General features: G+C 36.7%; 1 protein-coding gene across 3 annotated transcripts in view; it reads left to right on the forward strand.

Moving 5' to 3' along the window:
* Nucleotides 1-18,011, forward strand: part of B3GALT1 (beta-1,3-galactosyltransferase 1) — a 171,211-nt gene that overhangs the window by 101,292 nt on the left and 51,908 nt on the right. The window lies entirely within an intron of this gene.

Below are 18,011 nucleotides of genomic sequence, written 5' to 3' on the forward strand. Positions count from 1 at the left end.
GAATATATTAAAATGAAGACTTTTTTGGTTTTTGTCATGCATGTTTAAAAGCAGAGTTTAGAGTTGCCTGTTCATGCATTCTGTGTATTTCAGAACCTAGTCTGGTAATGAACATTATGTGTACTATGTTTTCATGCACAAGACTTTCCACTAGAAGAAAAGAATTGTGATCACAGTCCATTGTGAGAAATGAAAAATAGTGGAACAGTTTTTTCAGGGATAGAACTCTAGTTCACTAATACCAACATGTATCCTTCCTATTAAATACCAAATTCATCTAGCCCTAGCATAACCCGCACAGGCATAACTGCAGTAAGAATGCACAGTAAGATCTCAGGCAATGCCACTAGTTCCATCTTAAACACTCTAGAGACATGAATCCAAAGCTTAGACATGGAGCACATTAATCTAGAAATCTAAACTTTCTTAAATATAGGAAGATATAAAAAGCATAAGAAGCATAAAAAGCTTTCAAAGAAGCTTTTCAGGAACTGGAATGTGATAAATGCTTCTGGAAGTTGAGGAAAAAGTAGTGCTCAAGGACATGTGGTAAACTATCATTTATCATTCTCTCTAAATGTGTGATCTAGATGTATGGTTAATAACACATATACAAACTGGGATCTGAAGGTAATACAGTTAGAAAACCAGCATACCTCCTTGTACCATGTCGGAAGAAATATCATCTCAAAACTGCATTCTGGCTTTATTGCATATAAGAATGTGAGAAAAGCACAAAAATCTACAACCTATTGATAATCACAGATGAATTTATGGATTCGCAAACTATAAATCCTGTGAATTTCCCAAGGAATGGTATTTTACTATTTATTCATTTTTGTAGAGCTCCAATTCCTGAATAGTTTATTCCACTAAGACATTTTAGAAATAATTTTTACTGATAAATGTTTCCATGAGAAAAAAACCCATCCTTTTTATTTATGTGCAATGTGTGACTCAAGCAATGGAATTCTTCTACCGTTCCACTCAAATGTTTTAGTATAATAAGTATTTATATACATTTTCCTAATTTTCAGGGTGATTTCTCAAAAAAAATTTATAAATAGGGAGAAATCATTGCACCACAGGTGTGTACTCATTCCACTTACAGGTAATTCATTAAAAGCCAAGAAAGCATAAAGAAACTTCCTATGAGACTAAAGTTCCATTTTCCCTTGAATGATCTTCAAGCAATAAATATCTCCACATTCACTCTGTAGCACACAAGTAGGCTATAACCTAACGATGGTTAGGGATCCACCAAGGATGGTAATCCAGCAGCAGCATTCACCCCTTTGGCATGCAAGCCCAACTGCACTGAAAGTAGACCTTTCACCCTTGGAAACAGCCAAAACCAGTCTGGACGTGGTGAGGACAAACAGCTCTAGGTGGCCTGAGGCTGAACCAGTTGACCTGCAGAGATCCCTTTCAACTTCAACTATTTTGAGATTCTGTGAAAATGGGAGCTGTAAACCCCTCTTGCTAAAGTACAGTGAAAAATGAATCATTACTACCAGAAATTGGTACCTGACTTTCCATGGTACTTCAAAAATGAGAACTTGGGCCATGCTCTTCTCATTCATTAGCTGAGACCACCCAGTCTGTCCCAGCTACCTGTGTGCACTCCAGCCCAGGACCCAGCACACACTTGGGGATGTGCTTGCCTTCAGCTACACAAACAGGCCAGCACAGTCAACCAGCACTTTTGTATGCTTGAGGGCAAATACACCCTTCCATTTAATTTAGATAAATCCCTTCCATTTATTTCAGATAAATGCCTTTAGAACAATATGGTGCTTATGATTTAAGATTTACTTGAGTTTATTACTCTTGTGAACAGTATCTGCATTTTGAACTCAGAACCTGTCATGTTAAAATAACACAGAACCAGTGAGAAGAAATCACATACCTACACTGCTTCAAAGTCAGCATATCATCTCAACAGTAAAATTGTGGAAATTATTAATAATTTACTTGCCATTCATAATTTACTGCATTTTTTTTGCCTTTTTTACTTACTAATAAAATGTCTATGAGTGGATCACAATTTTCTCATATTTATTATTCATTACAACTGTTTGCTAAATAATTTCTGCAAACAGTTCTTTTGTAGCTCAATCTCATTGTGAATGTTTATTATTCAAAATTTAGTCTGTAAAACTAATTAAGCCATGCATTAGACTTTGTTCAGTGTTTGCCTGAACATTATTTTCATAACCAAGATGAGTTCTCCAAATAACCTCTACTCAAGTATGAACTTCTATTGTATTCTTCCTTGAACACTCCTGTAAAGTTCCTTTGCTAAAACATTTATCACAAGCAAACGGCATGAAACAACTGAATTTTAAAATCTGTGTAAATAGTGGGGGCTATTTTGTCTTCAGGACCAACGAAGCCCACCAATAAGAGACAGTACAATCTCAATTATTGACCTGCTAAAATGACCCAACAAGAAGGTCCTATTCTCCTCCTAGTCAAAATAAGGAATACCATAGTAGCAGAAGTAGATGCTTTTTTTGCATGTTTCTTGTACCAAGTTTTCCCAAGTATTCCAAGCACTACTTGAAGCAATATGGCAATCATTTATTTAATTGCTACATCACTGCAGGGTGACTCTAAAACTGCTAGAGTTTTAGTGGGAAGGAGAAGAGGAAAAGGGAAATACACAAAATGAAAGTGTGTGGTTTATACATCACACACACCTTTTCCAGAGCCCCAGAATTTTCACATAACCCACCTCCAAGTATTTGTAGAGATTCTCATCATGCCAAGAACTTAAAGCCTTTTCACTTTGTTTTTCTGGTTTTATTACATTTTGAGACCTGGCATACATTTGCTCATGCCTGCAGACTTCTTGCAGTCTGAAGGACCCAACAATTTTTTGAAATCCTTGTTTAGCTGCTGGGACTTCCAGATGAACACCAGGTATTGAGAGATATGCAATGAATTCGAGACCTGCCATTGCTGAAAGGCAGCAGGGTTCCAGAGCTCCTTTTCAAATTTGAGAGGTGAAATATTTGCCCAGCTGCACACAGTCACCCAACAACACACATCAAATTACTGCTCAGGACTGTAGCACTAAGAATTAGAACTGAAATAATATCATAATGACACACAAACTCACAAAAACTTTTCTGCACAGGGATGAATTTTACCCCTTGATGGTTAATTTAATCTGAAGTCAAAGGCAGTAATACTACTAATACCAGCAATGATCTGATTCAAAATTCAATGATTACCAGAACTAATAGTTCCACTGGAGTTCAAAGAAACCATTCAGAATTTGTCTCTTTGGGAAACAACTTTTTTAAAATGTACAGAGGAAAAATATTTTTTTAAAAAATTTTGCTCCATTTCCACTAGTGGATACTAAGACAACTTAGCCATATCTTCCTTTCCAGGAAAGATCACACATTTTTACCTGGAATTGCTAGCTACATTCTCTTACCAGTGTGCTTTGTCCTCTGTGTTAGCACCAGCCTTATTTACAAAATGGGAATGGTGCAGTGGAAATAGTATTTTTTAATGAAAAAGCATTTGAAGCACAATACTGATTCAGAGTAGTGGAAAAACACCATAATTACAATATATTTAATTTTATTTAAAAAAAACAATCCAGAAGGGGTTGAACTTATGGGGTTTTCTTGGTCAAAAATATTTTGAGATATTTTTGTATTAATTTTGCCCATTTTACATATTCTGTAGCCATTATCTCTCCCCCAATAATACGAATAATTAATCTAGGATCATCACTCCTCACATTTTATAACAGTTAAGGCTTTTTTTCCAGCTGGAAATCTATGCACTGATTGCATTATTTATTATCACTTCAGAGGTACATTGCATGTAGACAATTTTTGGATCTTTTTCCTTCCAGGTTAGGAGCTTAGATTTTTCCCTTTCTTATGTGTTATCTTGGTGTGGATGAAGCCACAGACAATAGCACACACAGAGGGAGCTGTAACACATTTCATGTGTTACACCATCCCACAGGGAGCTGATATACATTTCATGCCATTGAGCTAGCCACAGTTAAGAAACTACATGCTGCTAGTGAAAGCTACATTATAAACTATTCCATGCACTTGGCTGCAATTTCTGAAACCTCAAAACTTTTACAGCCTCATTAAGGAAGCTTCTTGTCTAACATAGGTATTTTGATGTCAGCTCCTGAGCAAACCGAGGTACCACCACAGCAACCTCACTTTAGATTGTGTTGGATTTAATGTTCATACCACATTTTTAAGACACTACGAATGACAGTGAATCTTGCAATGAATGTTAAAGAGACACAGACACATCACTTTCATTATATAAGCAAAAAGAAAAGCTTTAGTGAGTGCCTGTGTAAGATGAAGAAAAATGTTTAAAGTACTTTAATATGGTTGTTCTTTAAAAGAAAAATACCCACAATGATTTCTAGTACAAATACAGCTATTTGTTCACAAGATATCAGACCTTATATCTCCTTTCCAAATACTTTATACACTATGGGTGCCTGATGGCCTATTAGCTTAGACTTCTTCAGGTGCATTTGCTGACCACTTTAGGTCATCAGGCAGTGGAGATAAAGTACTAAAAGTAAAATACACATCCTGAGATTTTTTTCCCTTTGTTCCTACTTATGGTTCCCTTTGGAAATATAGGAGTTATCAGGGAAAACTGCTACTTTTGAAATAAATTCTAGTGGTCCAGTGGTCCACCTCCTAGAGGTGTGTTTTTCTCAGTGTTGCCAGGAGAGGTTCACCAGGACAATCTGTATCTATCAGCAGTTCTTCAAAGACCTTTTAACAAGCCTGTAATAGTGCTGCCACAGAGATGCAGATAGGTGACACTGATTACAGAAAGAAAATTCTACCAAGCTTACTTCCAATTGCTGGTGAAGAATACACACAGAATTAATGTGCATGCTTCACTGGAAAAAAGAGTTGTATTTTATTTATTATAAACCTCAGACATTTGAGACTTTAATCTTCCAGGACAGAGTTATTTTTCCTTGAGTTATAGAAATGGTTTTGCAACCAGTTACATGTTTTCAATTTTGCAGTCTTCTTTCCTGACCATTAAAGCAAGCTGCATGAAGTTAACAAAAATTAATAATAACTAACTGGCTGACACTGCTGCAGGTCTATAATTGTGTGCTACCTTGCAGCTCTATATTGTCTAAATGATTTCTTGTTCCTTTTGGCAATTCCAAACACTGCTGAAGGATTAGTTCTAGAGAAATACTTCTTGTTACAATATTGTACAGAAAATTTAAATTCTTATTCAGATGCAGGCAATATTTTGCTGAAAGACATTTAATATTAGTTTAGAACCTTCTTACTGACAGCTGCTCAGCAGGACAAAATCTCTTCATTTGATCAGTCTTCAGGCAGTCTCATGAAAGCTGTTACTGAGAAAGAAATTAGGGTTCTCCTTCTCTTTCACCTTCAGTAATGGGTTTATCTAAATGTGCAAGGAGGCTTATTTTTAATGTTTTTAATCTACATATATAGAGATGGGGGTTAAAACTAGAGGTCCCTTTTAACCCAAACTATTCTATTATTTATGAAGGTCATATTAATACAAAAACTGACAAAGGATATACAAAACAAAACCATGAAGTCTTATAAAACTAAGTTGTTGCATAAAATTGAAAAATAAAAGAATGTCTGAATAATAGTTTAAAAACTCTGTTAGTAAAACAGTTGCTTCAGGGTGCAGTTCAGTATGATTTACTGACTTTTTGGTACGACCATCTCTATTTAGCTGTAATAAACTTGAGATTATAGCACCATGTCACATGAAAAGGGGAGATTTCCTTTACCCTTTCCTTTACTCCACTCTTCATATTTGTCTGTCTGCACCCCAGGGAAGTGGAGACCCTTGTGCCCAGCCAGGCTGTCAGAGTCCCGTTAGGGAGACCCTTCACTGAGCAGTCCTGCTGGAGTGCAGGGAGGCTCAATTCACTTATTCAGGGACACACCTACACCATAGGGGAAACCCTTCAGCAGGTCTTTCCACTTTATGACCCCCTAGTGAGTGCTCCTCTTTATTTGAGTACATTACCCCCTGCCAACAGCTGCCAGTGCCGGTGAAGGACTCACACCAGCAGCTGATAGAATAACACTCTTTATCAATTAAAATTGTGCCAGACTAAGGTTCCAGGATTCTCAGTGATGAGACCACAAAAACATATTCAAAGAAATATACAGACAAACTCTAATCACCAATAAAAGTATTTGGCACATATAGAGCACGGTGCTTACCCAATAGGCATTCCTATTGGTAAGAAAACACATTCAGCCCAAGAGTTATGATGGTGTCTTCCCAAACTTTCCCCCCATTCTTGGCTTACTTTGATACAATTTCTTGGTGTTTAGGTGCTTGAGTGACTTCAACCATACATACCTTTTTTTACTGATTGGTGTCAAGTTCTCTCACTGCTTTTAAAGATACAGTCAAAAAATATAGAACACGCTCCATTTCATCCCCTTTAGCAGATGCTATGTTGCACACTGGGGGTGTGGGGAATCATTGTGGAGTATGTCTTGAGCATGCCAACACTGCATCCAGGGAGCAATGCATGTATTTTCCCCTATCATTTCCATACTGTTAAAACTTCTGTTAGAATGTGAATATAACTTCCCAGTTTCCTGTAATTTTACAACCAGCCATCTTTCCACACTGCCATTTAAAGAATAAAAGAAAACTCTTCATTCTGCCTAACACATGTAGGTTCTCCAATCTTTGCTTCCTACTGATACTTAATGTTTAGAACAACCTTTGTACTTATTTACCGTAGTCCCTTTCCCTGGTGACCTAGAGATGCATTAATCAGGCACAGAAGATGGCAAAAGCCATATGAGATATTGATCATTGCCCAAAAAAAAGTTAACTTTGAAGTTTTTTCACTCATCCACTGTGGCCAACTATCAATATCAAAATGCCAGGTTCTGAGGCCACAGGGCTCAGTTTACTCACACAGTACTGAATATTCTGCTCATGACCATGCTCATGCCTCCCTGCATTGCAGTTCGTAATCAAGTGTAGGGTGCAGCCTTATTCCCAAGTCTTGTGGGACAACTTAAAAGATTAATTAGATGTATATTATGAAGATCTCCAAATACCAAAACACACACAAAACTGATTTTCTCATTTTTATCTCATGGGCCAGATTTCTTTTCAGTTGGATTACAGCTGACCATATATTCATATTCTCCCAATGACAAGGCATAAAAATTCTTCACTTTGTTCTTGATACTCATTTCCCTGAAATTTAATTTAGGTTACAATACTATTGTGTGTAACTGGGTTTATGTCCCTGAATATACTGTTCTGTTTGGAAAAACAAACCAAACAGGAGCAGCAGCAGCATTGTGCCTGTGGATTTATCCAATGTCTGATCTCCATCCTTTTCTATTTTATACATAAAAAACTGAGCAAGATAGCTCAGTTTTGCTGCCATTAAGACAGATTGCATCTACGTGGGTTTGGAGAAGACAAATGTTAATCCTGACCTGAAGTGACAGTATTTGTAACTAACCACACAAATAGACAGGATTTAGGATGTTAATTAGGCATCATACTGCAATGCTTAACTCTTAATTCCACATTCAATGGACTTCTGAGAAAAGCAGGCTTAAGAATTTCGTGCCTTTCCTTTGAAGCACTGTAAATGCTTGTCAAATTCTGCTATAAACTATGTAATGAACTGATCCAGGTTAAGAGTAACTCTCCAGAAAAAACTGTTTTCCCAAATTAGTATGCCTTCATCAGTATAGTATACATTTCAACAATACAGTTGGGAGAGCTGTCCTTTGCCACATTAGGGCAGGACCACATGGTCATGGGTGGTTAAACAGTCTCAGCAGCAGAGCTCTCCATATCCAGACTTTGAGCCCCAGAGTGTGGGCTTGTCCATTTTTCCACCTTGTAAAAGAAGCTCTTAGCTCTGTATTTCAAAATTTTCAAAAGTTGGCTGCTTACTTGAAAACTGGGGGAAAAAAAGCCAATTTATTCAAAAATTTCCAGCTTCTATCAGCAAATCACTTTTTTAGTAAAGATGTGTTGAAGATATCACCAGATAATTCTGGAATGTCATTACGTCAATCCAAAGTATCTCAATGTGGACCTGAAACACTGATATAACTTGAAAACAAAAATGGCATGGGCTGCTCTTCATGTAGATCCCAAGCATAAGCATTTTGCATGGGACTGGATGTCATATGGAGTAAAAATGTCAATGGGAGTTTTAAACTTAACTCTAGAACAAAGATTATGAGAAAGATTTCCATATTACCTTAATAAAATAGCTTCTTTTATGGGCATAAGATTGAAAATTAAACATGTCTTGCTGACTCTTACTCATCTGTGAAATATCAAGAGTCAGCACTTTATAATTTTAAAAGAAAAATCTTGTCATTGCAGTGCACAGAAAAGATGAGATTCAGAGGATGAAACAGCTGTGTAGAGATTGACCTTGACATTTGTAATCCCACTTCCTTTTCTACAGAAATGAAAGCAGGTCTAGATCTTATACTAAAGAAAGTAGAGCAGAGACCAGAATTTCCTTAAGTTTTGCCACTGCTTCCTGCCACTGCAGTCAAAACTGCTGTGTATTCTGGGCACACACACTGGCACACAAAGGCTTAGGTTTGCAGAAGTTTTAACAATTCATAGGTACAAGTTAAGTGAATTGACTTGCTCGTATTAAAAAACTCCAGCTCTGGACAAATATTAAAAATTGTGTTCCTTGAGAAATTAGGTAATGAGTATTTCACATTAGTCACTCAGACTGGTCTGTGCTTTGAGGATATAATACTGTGCCACAGTACCACACTGTAAAAATGGAAATAATGGTAAATACTCATTCCACAAGAATATTATCAAATGTAGACAACTAACATTTGTAGTTTTCATGAAGCTCATCAGTCTTTTGAGAAAATCAACAGTGTCATACTCAGAGAAAGATTTGAATGCTGCAGTGAGTCAGAGGGCCACAAACCGAATGAAACTCATCTTTAAATGACATATTTGCAAAATGTCTGTTAAATAAGTACTGTCCATCTTGTAACCTGAATGAGGAAGGCAGGGAGAGCTGGACAAGAATAGTGTGCTCTCACATAATTAAAGTCTGTATCATAATACAACACATTTCAGCCCAAATACTTTAAAAGTTTGGCTAAGCTCCTAGCAACTGAATGAAAACTGTTACAATGAGAAGTTCTGGGAACTGTAAATATAGCCTTGTTCCCTGCCTTAGATCTCACACACATTTATTACAAAAATCCTCATAAAACTAATGAAACACTTTGCAAACTAACACAAGAACAATTTCAAATAGCATTCCAATGGTGGAAGATCAAATTTTTCAAAAGGCTTTTTTTATGTTTTACGAATTTTGAAACACAAGTTCTCTTTTGAATAAGAGCTACTTAGTTATTTTCTATGCAAGGCAAAAATTAGGAATCAAAAAAATTTTACAATGACAAGATTTGAGTCTAGTATAATCACTCAGATTATGACTTCAGAGTCCATGTGGTTTAATTAATATTTAAGTGCATGTACTATAGCTACATTTAGTTACAATCCCAGATTCCTATCTATTATCCAACAGATGATTACTACTATTTGACATTCAGCTTTCAAAAAATAGGAAGTGAAAAATCCACTAAGAATAACAGTTAGTGACACAGCACTCTGTTACACAAAACAAGCCTACAGTAAATACTACACCTCATAAAGACACACACACACAAACTTAGTCAAAGGACTGAAGTATTAAAGCACAAGCAGGCCCTAAACTAAGGTGAGTTTGGTTTTGTGTTTTCTCTTTGTTTAGATCATGGTCTCACATTTCAGTTCTGCAGGTTAGAAGTTGGTGTGGTAGTGCCCATGAGACCCTAAGATCACAGATCAATCTGAAGACTCAGAAGGCTCAGATCTGTGTTTGAGGGTAAACCCAAGCACTGCATCCATACCAGTGCTCTACAATATACTGTACACTGCCAGGCTTGGCAATATTCTGTGTTATTGCCCCTACTGGTAATATTGAAAAATGCCATAAATTCAATTGATATCAAATGCAGCCACAGTGATGTTTGCAATTAGAAAGTGATTCTGCAGTTGAGCTATTCTTGCCTCCAAGTTAACAGGATTTTTGCTTAACATCTGAAAAAGGAAATAAAAAAGGACAAACACACAAGAAGTGATCTAGTACCCCTAAATATCTGATTGTGACCACTTCAGGGCACATTGATTTACCTCACCAGTGAGAATTTGTTTGTTGTCTTCTTCTACAACCTCTGATATGATAAAAATTGTTTTTAATATTGACACATTTACATTTTAAAACTACCCAGAGACACATCTTTACTTACATACATTGCTAAATGAGAATAAAACTCAAACAGAAATGCATCAGCTATTTCTGCTTACACCCAGAGTATGCACTCCTTTCTTTACTTCTCTGTAACTCTTCACTTGGATTTATAAGTCCTGTCACTTTTATTGGTGTAACAGACCACACTGTCACCATAGTTTGTTTTTCTTAAAAATCTCACACTACTTACAAGGTATTTGTCTTAGGTTTACAGATCCTTCAATCAAACACATTTACAAGCAAGTCAGTCTTTATTGGTTGTAAATTAAAAGTGCACCTTTCAGGTGTTGCAGAGCTTACAGATTACTTTTCTAAGGCCAAAATAGCTAAAGTTATAACAAACGTGAATGCTTGAGCAGCATTAACAGGGATTGAAAGAACAGTTTACAACAATAACCTGAAGAAAGTGTTAAATTACTTATCCAGAGATTTCAAAGTCTCTACTCAACTTCCTGTTTTGTTTAATAGATGAGAGATCCAGTTAAGATGATCTTAAGTCAAGAACTGGACAAATCATGGAATGATAAGAGTATGAGAAATAGGAGTACTGCCAGTAAGGGAGCTAAGCAAGCAAAAGCCAGAGCAAGACTGCACTGCAAGTGGGCGTTCAAGAGTCAGAGCAGGAATCAGGGGCTGAAGGTCAGGGATGATATCCAAGGCACAAGGACAAGGTACAGAAACATGCAGTGTGAGTAAAACAAAAGCAACCTGCTGAGTGTCCCAGAGCAATGAGTGCAATTTGCTCTGATGGGTAGGCAGCTATCAGTCAGTCTGACACCAGTCTTCCTTCCTGGGAGACCAGTTCAGTGCAGGTCACCTCTGTAGCTTAGTATTTAAAAAAGAATAAATGCATCTCCATTTGAATTTTAGAAACATAGGACAATTTCCATGTACAATATGAACACTTAAAATATCTTAGATACTGCTATGTAGTAAGAGGCCTGATTAGGTTATTAAGAGCTTTTGAGTTTACAGTGATCTCAGCCCTATCGTTTTCTTTGTTTTTAGTCTTCATTTCAGAAACAGATTTTAGTCAAATTTAGAACTTCCTCCCTATATACAGACATATTGCTTGAAAGAAGCAGTACTGTGTATGTGTGAAAGCAAATATGTGGCTGTTTATTTTATATACCATAGCAGAGAAATTGTCTGCAATGTGTGTGTGAACCCATCAGCACAGAGGTAGAAGAGGTATTACACTTCATCTGCAGCTGAAAATTCTGTCAATTGACAGAAAAGGGGCAGAGTGACATGGGAAATGCAGACAGGCAATACATATAAAGAGACAGATAGCAAGTACACCAGAAAAAAAGGATATGAAATACATTTGATACAGGTGAAAGATGCCAGCCTATTGCTTTTAATTTATAGACCTGCATAGAAGTGTGCAGTGTTTTGCCATACAAAAACTTAAATTGATGCAGATAGCTCAAGGACTAGGCATGTGAAATCAGAATTGACATGAAAAGCGGAATGAGTTAAATTATTCTGGAAAGGAACTGCTTTATCCTCTGGTCATCACAATAAAAAATGCAATTAAATATTCTGAATAAATATCCAAGGTCTTGCTAATGAGACCTAAAGTGTCATTATACAATGTAAGGTGCTCAGACAGGAATTACTGCTAAGCAGACAAGTCTTGGGGGAAAAAAAAGAGGTGCCAGACTAGAAAATACATAATAGTAAAAGCTACACATGGACATATTTGAGAAAGAGGTCTTACATCCTAAGCAAAAACTATTTCCTGGAAGGATGTCCTCTCAAAGACCAGCCTTTTCTATAAACTAGAGAAAAGATAAAACGCAAACAGAACTTCTTGGGAAGAAACAGCAGGTAATTTCTGCTCCCAGAATACACCCCAAGGATCACAGAATCCAGAAACATTATCTCTGAATACATCCTTCATGTTTGTACACACTTAATTGTTCTGTATGATGCAAAAATATTTTATTTACTTCATTAATACTTGAATTTTACAAAGGAATTGAATGTGGGAAGGATTCAAAGAATCGAGAGCAGTTGAAGGGACTGACTGAGATCCAAATCTAGAATAACACTCATCTAGCATAGTATCTCACATTCAAACCCCAAAATTATGATTACACAACATGCAAGTGCTCTTTGGGTGACCACCACCTATGATCTTTGTAGAAAGGAAGTAAGTTCTGTGAACACTGAAGTAAGAGAATGAATATGATAATTTCCTGTGAAGTTAATTATAGCAAAATTACTTGTTTATTTTGGGTTTCTGTAAAATTATCACAAGGCTTGTATAAGCACAATGGATACACATATTGTGCCCATAAATTCTCATTCACACGGGATGAACCACTGTAGCAATGCTTTGAAGTTAACGAGCCTTCCCAGTTCATTACAGATAAAAATACTGAGTTCCACCTTCAGTTTGAAATGAATAATTGCTAGCGGTGCAAACAAGCTTTGAATTTAATTTCTGGTACCACAGAAGCAGCAACAGTAATTTCTTTTCATACATTTGAGATATATAAAGACAGGGAACAAACACCAACTATTCAAAAACTCCCCAAAATGTTTTTAATTACTTTTCTAAATTTTTTTAAATGTAGACTTAAGACAGTAACACATAGCAAACATTATTTTTCTTCCAGCACTGTGAAGCAGTAATGGTTTATTATTTTGCACTTGATAGGATGAGCATTATTTACCACTCTAAACAATCCTGAATTTTCTAAGTCTCTGACTCTATTTCACAAAGCAGCAAAATGATGTTTTAGACAGGATGCATAAGAGAATAAATGCTTTCAGAAAACAGACAACTTGAGAGTATTTCTAATGGGAAGACTTTCACCTGACAGAAATAATGTATTTTCCCAAAGGACAAGAGTTATTTTTTAGCTGGTTTTCTTCTTACAGAATCACAAAAAAACCCCAAAATCTTAAGATCATCAAGTCTAACCATCAACCTATCACTGCCAAGTCTACAACTAAACCTTATCCTTAAGTGCCACAGCTACATATTTTACATATGTCCATAGATAGTGACTCAACCACTTAAGTGGACAGTCTGTTCCACCACTTGATAACCCTTTTGGTGAAGAATTTTTTCTTCATACCCAATCTAAACCTCCCACAGCACAACTTGAGATCATTTCCTCTTTTAATCAGCACCAATTAAATGCAAATTCTGACGTTCTGCATCACACACCTTCCTCATAACTGGTAAAGTTTCAAGCAATTGCCATTTGCTGCTGTCATTTAACATAAAAATTTATGAAGTGTCTCTGAGAATAGCTCACTAGATCACATCTACATGGAGAACTCAGTCTGCATGGGCTAAGTAGGACTGAATTAATGAATGTACTGTAGCTTCACACACCAAAAGTGTGGCTAAAGGGATCATCTGCACATGCAGAAGCAGGGACTGGGAGATGCACTGGCTGCAGTCGTTGATGACTCCCTCCTCTGCAATCTCAGGAAGCTCATCTTGCTCAGGCCAGGGTGCTTGATCCTTGTTACAGGGAATGACTCAGGACACAAGCAATTAGGCAGCCTGTGTCCACACTTCAGCTTTTCCTTCTCCTCTGTCCCAATTTCATTCCCAGAAATGCTGGGATTGTGAAAGGCACAGTGTGACATGGTAAGAGACTTAGATCTTCTCTGCACAAATACAGTCTGGGTGGCAGCAACAAAGCAAAAGCTTCCCCTAGGGCATACACTAGGATTATCAACAAGGGAGGACTACTTCTGGATTAAAGCTCTGGCCCACTATCAGCTACAGCAAAACTCCCACTGAAGTCAGCAGAGCCAGGATTTCATGTCTGTTGCAGCAATTTTGACTCCCTGCCTGTTCTGCCTTGGGACTTCCAGCCAGCACAAAAAGGGTCTTAGCAATGCCCGAAGCTTTTGCATTATGAACTGCAGGCAGAAGCCCTAAAACCCTTCACATAAACAAGCAAATACTCATCAACCATTTAAGAAATTTAAGACACTGCCAAGTTCCAGGGGATTCAAACCTGCGTACACAAGTATGATGTTTCACACTGGCACACCATGCTGAAACACCCTTGTCCTGTTAAAGTGCTGTCATTTTTTTCTTTTTATGAAAGTGTTATGGCAGAAGATTCATGTTTTGATTAAACACAGAGCAAGAAGCAAGCTAAATTATATACTCAATACAAATCTCAGGCAATAATGATGAAAGAACTGTAAAATGACTGCAACAAAAGCAGACACTTCATGAAGTGAAGTCTACTCTAAATTCAGTATGTGTAGGCAATATAGGGAAAATGGAAATGCATTAAGAAAAGATGACAATGTAGATCAGACTGGCCAAAAATCTTAATGATACTGTAAAATATTTTGATAAGTCTGTTTAAAATATACTCAGCTTTTGTTGCTGCATATAAAACAGACAGAAACTTAGAAAACTGTCAGAAACATAACTGTAAGTGAAGCTGGCATGGAGTTACAGCACTCAACAAACACAAAGAGTGAGTTATAAGTCCCTGACCTGTGACAAATCTTTGCTGACTTCAGCACAAAGCAAAAATAACTAAAATAATTGCAGGTTGCAAGACTAGACCTTGGTCATTATTTCATCTAAACACAGAAGAGCTTCAGTTTAGTGAGGATAGCATGAATTTTGCAATGAACACCTATTTAAAAAGCAGTCAAATTCTGCTGCTGCTACTCAGTGAAGAAGTAACCACTTTGTCTCAGGCAGCATACACATGCCCTACTTACAGCACGTAACAGTCATTACAAAAGAAATGGATATTTATAGTTGTATTTATTAGACACACATTGCCATGTAAAGACAGACACACACACAAACAATATACTCTATTAGATTAATTTAAGATGTTGGGGTTTTTTTCCTAACTCTCTAAGCCCATATTTTAATAGAAGCTTTTAAGAAAAAGTTTAAAGCTTAGAATGGGTTACATTTAGAATTCCATTCAGCTTTGCAAAAAAAAAAAAAAAACTGGCTTAAAAAGGCTGCAATTCAAGATCTTCTAGGAATAAAATTTCTCCTGAAATACTTGACATTTCCAAATGGAAATACCATCAGAACAAACCAACACTTGAGATTCAATTCTATGTTTATAGAAACAGCTACAGAAGGTAGAAGCAACAAAACATTTCATTCTAAAAGCTTTAGCTGCTGTTTTCTAGTTCTTCATCAACAGTTCATCAGTCCTTAGGTTAAGGAACAGCAATTATGATAGTGGTCATAACTGGTTTATGCTTGCTTAAAAAGATTACTGCTGGAGTTTACTGAACAACTCTGGCTTGAGTAAATGCATGGCAAAAACCAAGCATTGGAACACCTACCTTCCCATGCAAGGGCATACAATGGCCTAAGATCTCCCACTTTTCCTTTTGGATGGAGGCAAGGGAATAAGGGGGCACTAATATCAGTCAAAGATAACTAGCACAAAATAAGTCATGCACTTGGCATCATTCATTGCAGTGATAAATTCTTTAGCAAGCTGAATATTTGGAGGGGAAAAAAAGGGCTGAGGAAAATGAATGTGCATTAAGCATGATCTTCATCATTCTGATGAGATATTTAGTTATACATCCCTCTCCTATTGCTGAGTAGGAGGACATATCACGATAGCCATTCTGCTGAACACTCATCATCAGAAAATTAGTTTTCTTACAAAGCTTTTTTCTTAACACTTTCTTATTTGTGTCTGTAGCCAGTATTTTCAATTTGCAGGAAATTATATATATATAACTTTTTTAGGCATCCAAGGAAAGACAATACGAGTTGTTATTCTGCTAATATAGTTGTCTAAAGGCAGAAAAAAGTCAGATCTATTGTCAGATATTCAGAACTGGATTATCTCATTCACAGGTGGTCCTTTACTAATCATATACAGACAACAAGGTGTTTTGATTCCTGTTTCTATCATTCTAAATATTAACACTTGACTGTCAGAGCTAAATATTCAAAAAAATATCTTCAGACTCCATCCTATTTCTTCTTCAGTGTTATAGAAATCTTTCTGGATACTGCCCATGTATTCTCTCTCTTCACACAAAAAACTTGACATTCTATGTTTTCTGATTAGTTCCTGCAATTTCTTCATGTGACTATTTAGGGAGAAACTTTCTTTAAAAAGTGAAGGATCATGGAATCAGAGTTTGGAACAAAAGAAGTCAGGTGTTACCTTCTGAAAACCTCTCAACCCTTTTTTGACTTGAATTTTCTTTCCTATGTGTTCCTTTTTTTTTTTTTTTGCTATACTATATATAATAATCACTATTTTGTCTTTAGTCTATGTTACTTTATACCTTCATTGACACTTTTCTTCATCACATTCCTGTTTGCCTAAGTTTATTTTTCATTGTATGGACCTAACCACCTCCTCTCAGCTTGTCCCTACATTCACTCAAGCCCACACCACATGATCTAAACTAGCTTTAGCCACAGCTTAAAAATTTTAAAACTGGCCTCAAACCTTTAAATCTCCATCTCTCCCCTCATAAAGAAGTTGGAATCTCCATCTCAACATGAACAATCAGTGTCAGGAGAAAAAGTGCTTGCCTGGGGCTTTTTTTTTTTCAAATATTTTAGAATAAGTAAGTAAGAATAGTAAGTGAGAATCCCAAAGTTAAAACAGAAATGGTGTTAGCACCAACAAATGCATTGAACTTTAAGTTTCATTTTTACTTAACAGTGAAATAACAAAAGCAGAACCAGACTAGAGTATTTTATTTGAAAGCTTTTTCATTATCTCAAAGTGATACCTACAGCTTAAATATAAAATTCTAATTTCATATACAGAATTGGTTCTGCTGTTTGGTTAACTTACTTGAATTAGTCCCTTAGACTAATTCACACATATTGTTTACATGTAATGTTGAGAACACATTTTTTTCAACTGTTAGATCACCAGATGAAGCTCTACTTAACTACAAATTATTGAATGCCTGACAAAAATACAGGAAGAAACAACTCTTTGGGAAGAGTAATTCCCTATATGGGAATTGTGCTGGGCATTGAACGCTTGATAGATGCTCCAAAACCAGTGAATACTGGGCATTTATTGCCATTTGTACTCGTAAGAAGACTGTGACCTTTCTTTTGCCATGCGTGCCCCACAGCTGTTTCACAGCCACCTTATATTACCTTAACAAGCTGAAGTGTATGGCCTCTCCCTGAGCAGAGCAGTGTAACCAAACCCACAGGGATGGGAGCTCCAGGAAACATTTAAACCATAGTGGGTAGAATTCTAACCAGACCAAGCACTTGAGTTTTGACCACTTAAGAGAGTTTTCCTCTGCTGCAACTTAGATTAGTCTGAGTCCTTGGGTAACAGTCTTCAGCACATAATAGCTGAGGTCTGCCAGGAGGTCTTAGAAAGAGCCCTCTTCTCTGCACTACTTACACATTCTTACAGTCCATATGTCAGAGCAAGAAGCCCCAGATTTTGCTATCAGCAAGAGACTGTGCAAGATTGCTGTCTTCTCTAAAAGCATTCCCTCCAGGGAATTCAAAACCATCAGACAGTTTCAGAAATGGCAGTCTCAGCCTGGGCTGAATACAAATCAAATACATAAATGAAATTGCACATCACTTACACTTACTGATGAGAAGTATTGACAGCAGCAGGGCCTTCTCCCTTTCCCAGGATTCTTTGAGTCTAATTTTATA

This window comes from Haemorhous mexicanus, chromosome 8 (genome assembly GCF_027477595.1).
Source record: "Haemorhous mexicanus isolate bHaeMex1 chromosome 8, bHaeMex1.pri, whole genome shotgun sequence".
NCBI classification, from domain to species: domain Eukaryota; kingdom Metazoa; phylum Chordata; class Aves; order Passeriformes; family Fringillidae; genus Haemorhous; species Haemorhous mexicanus.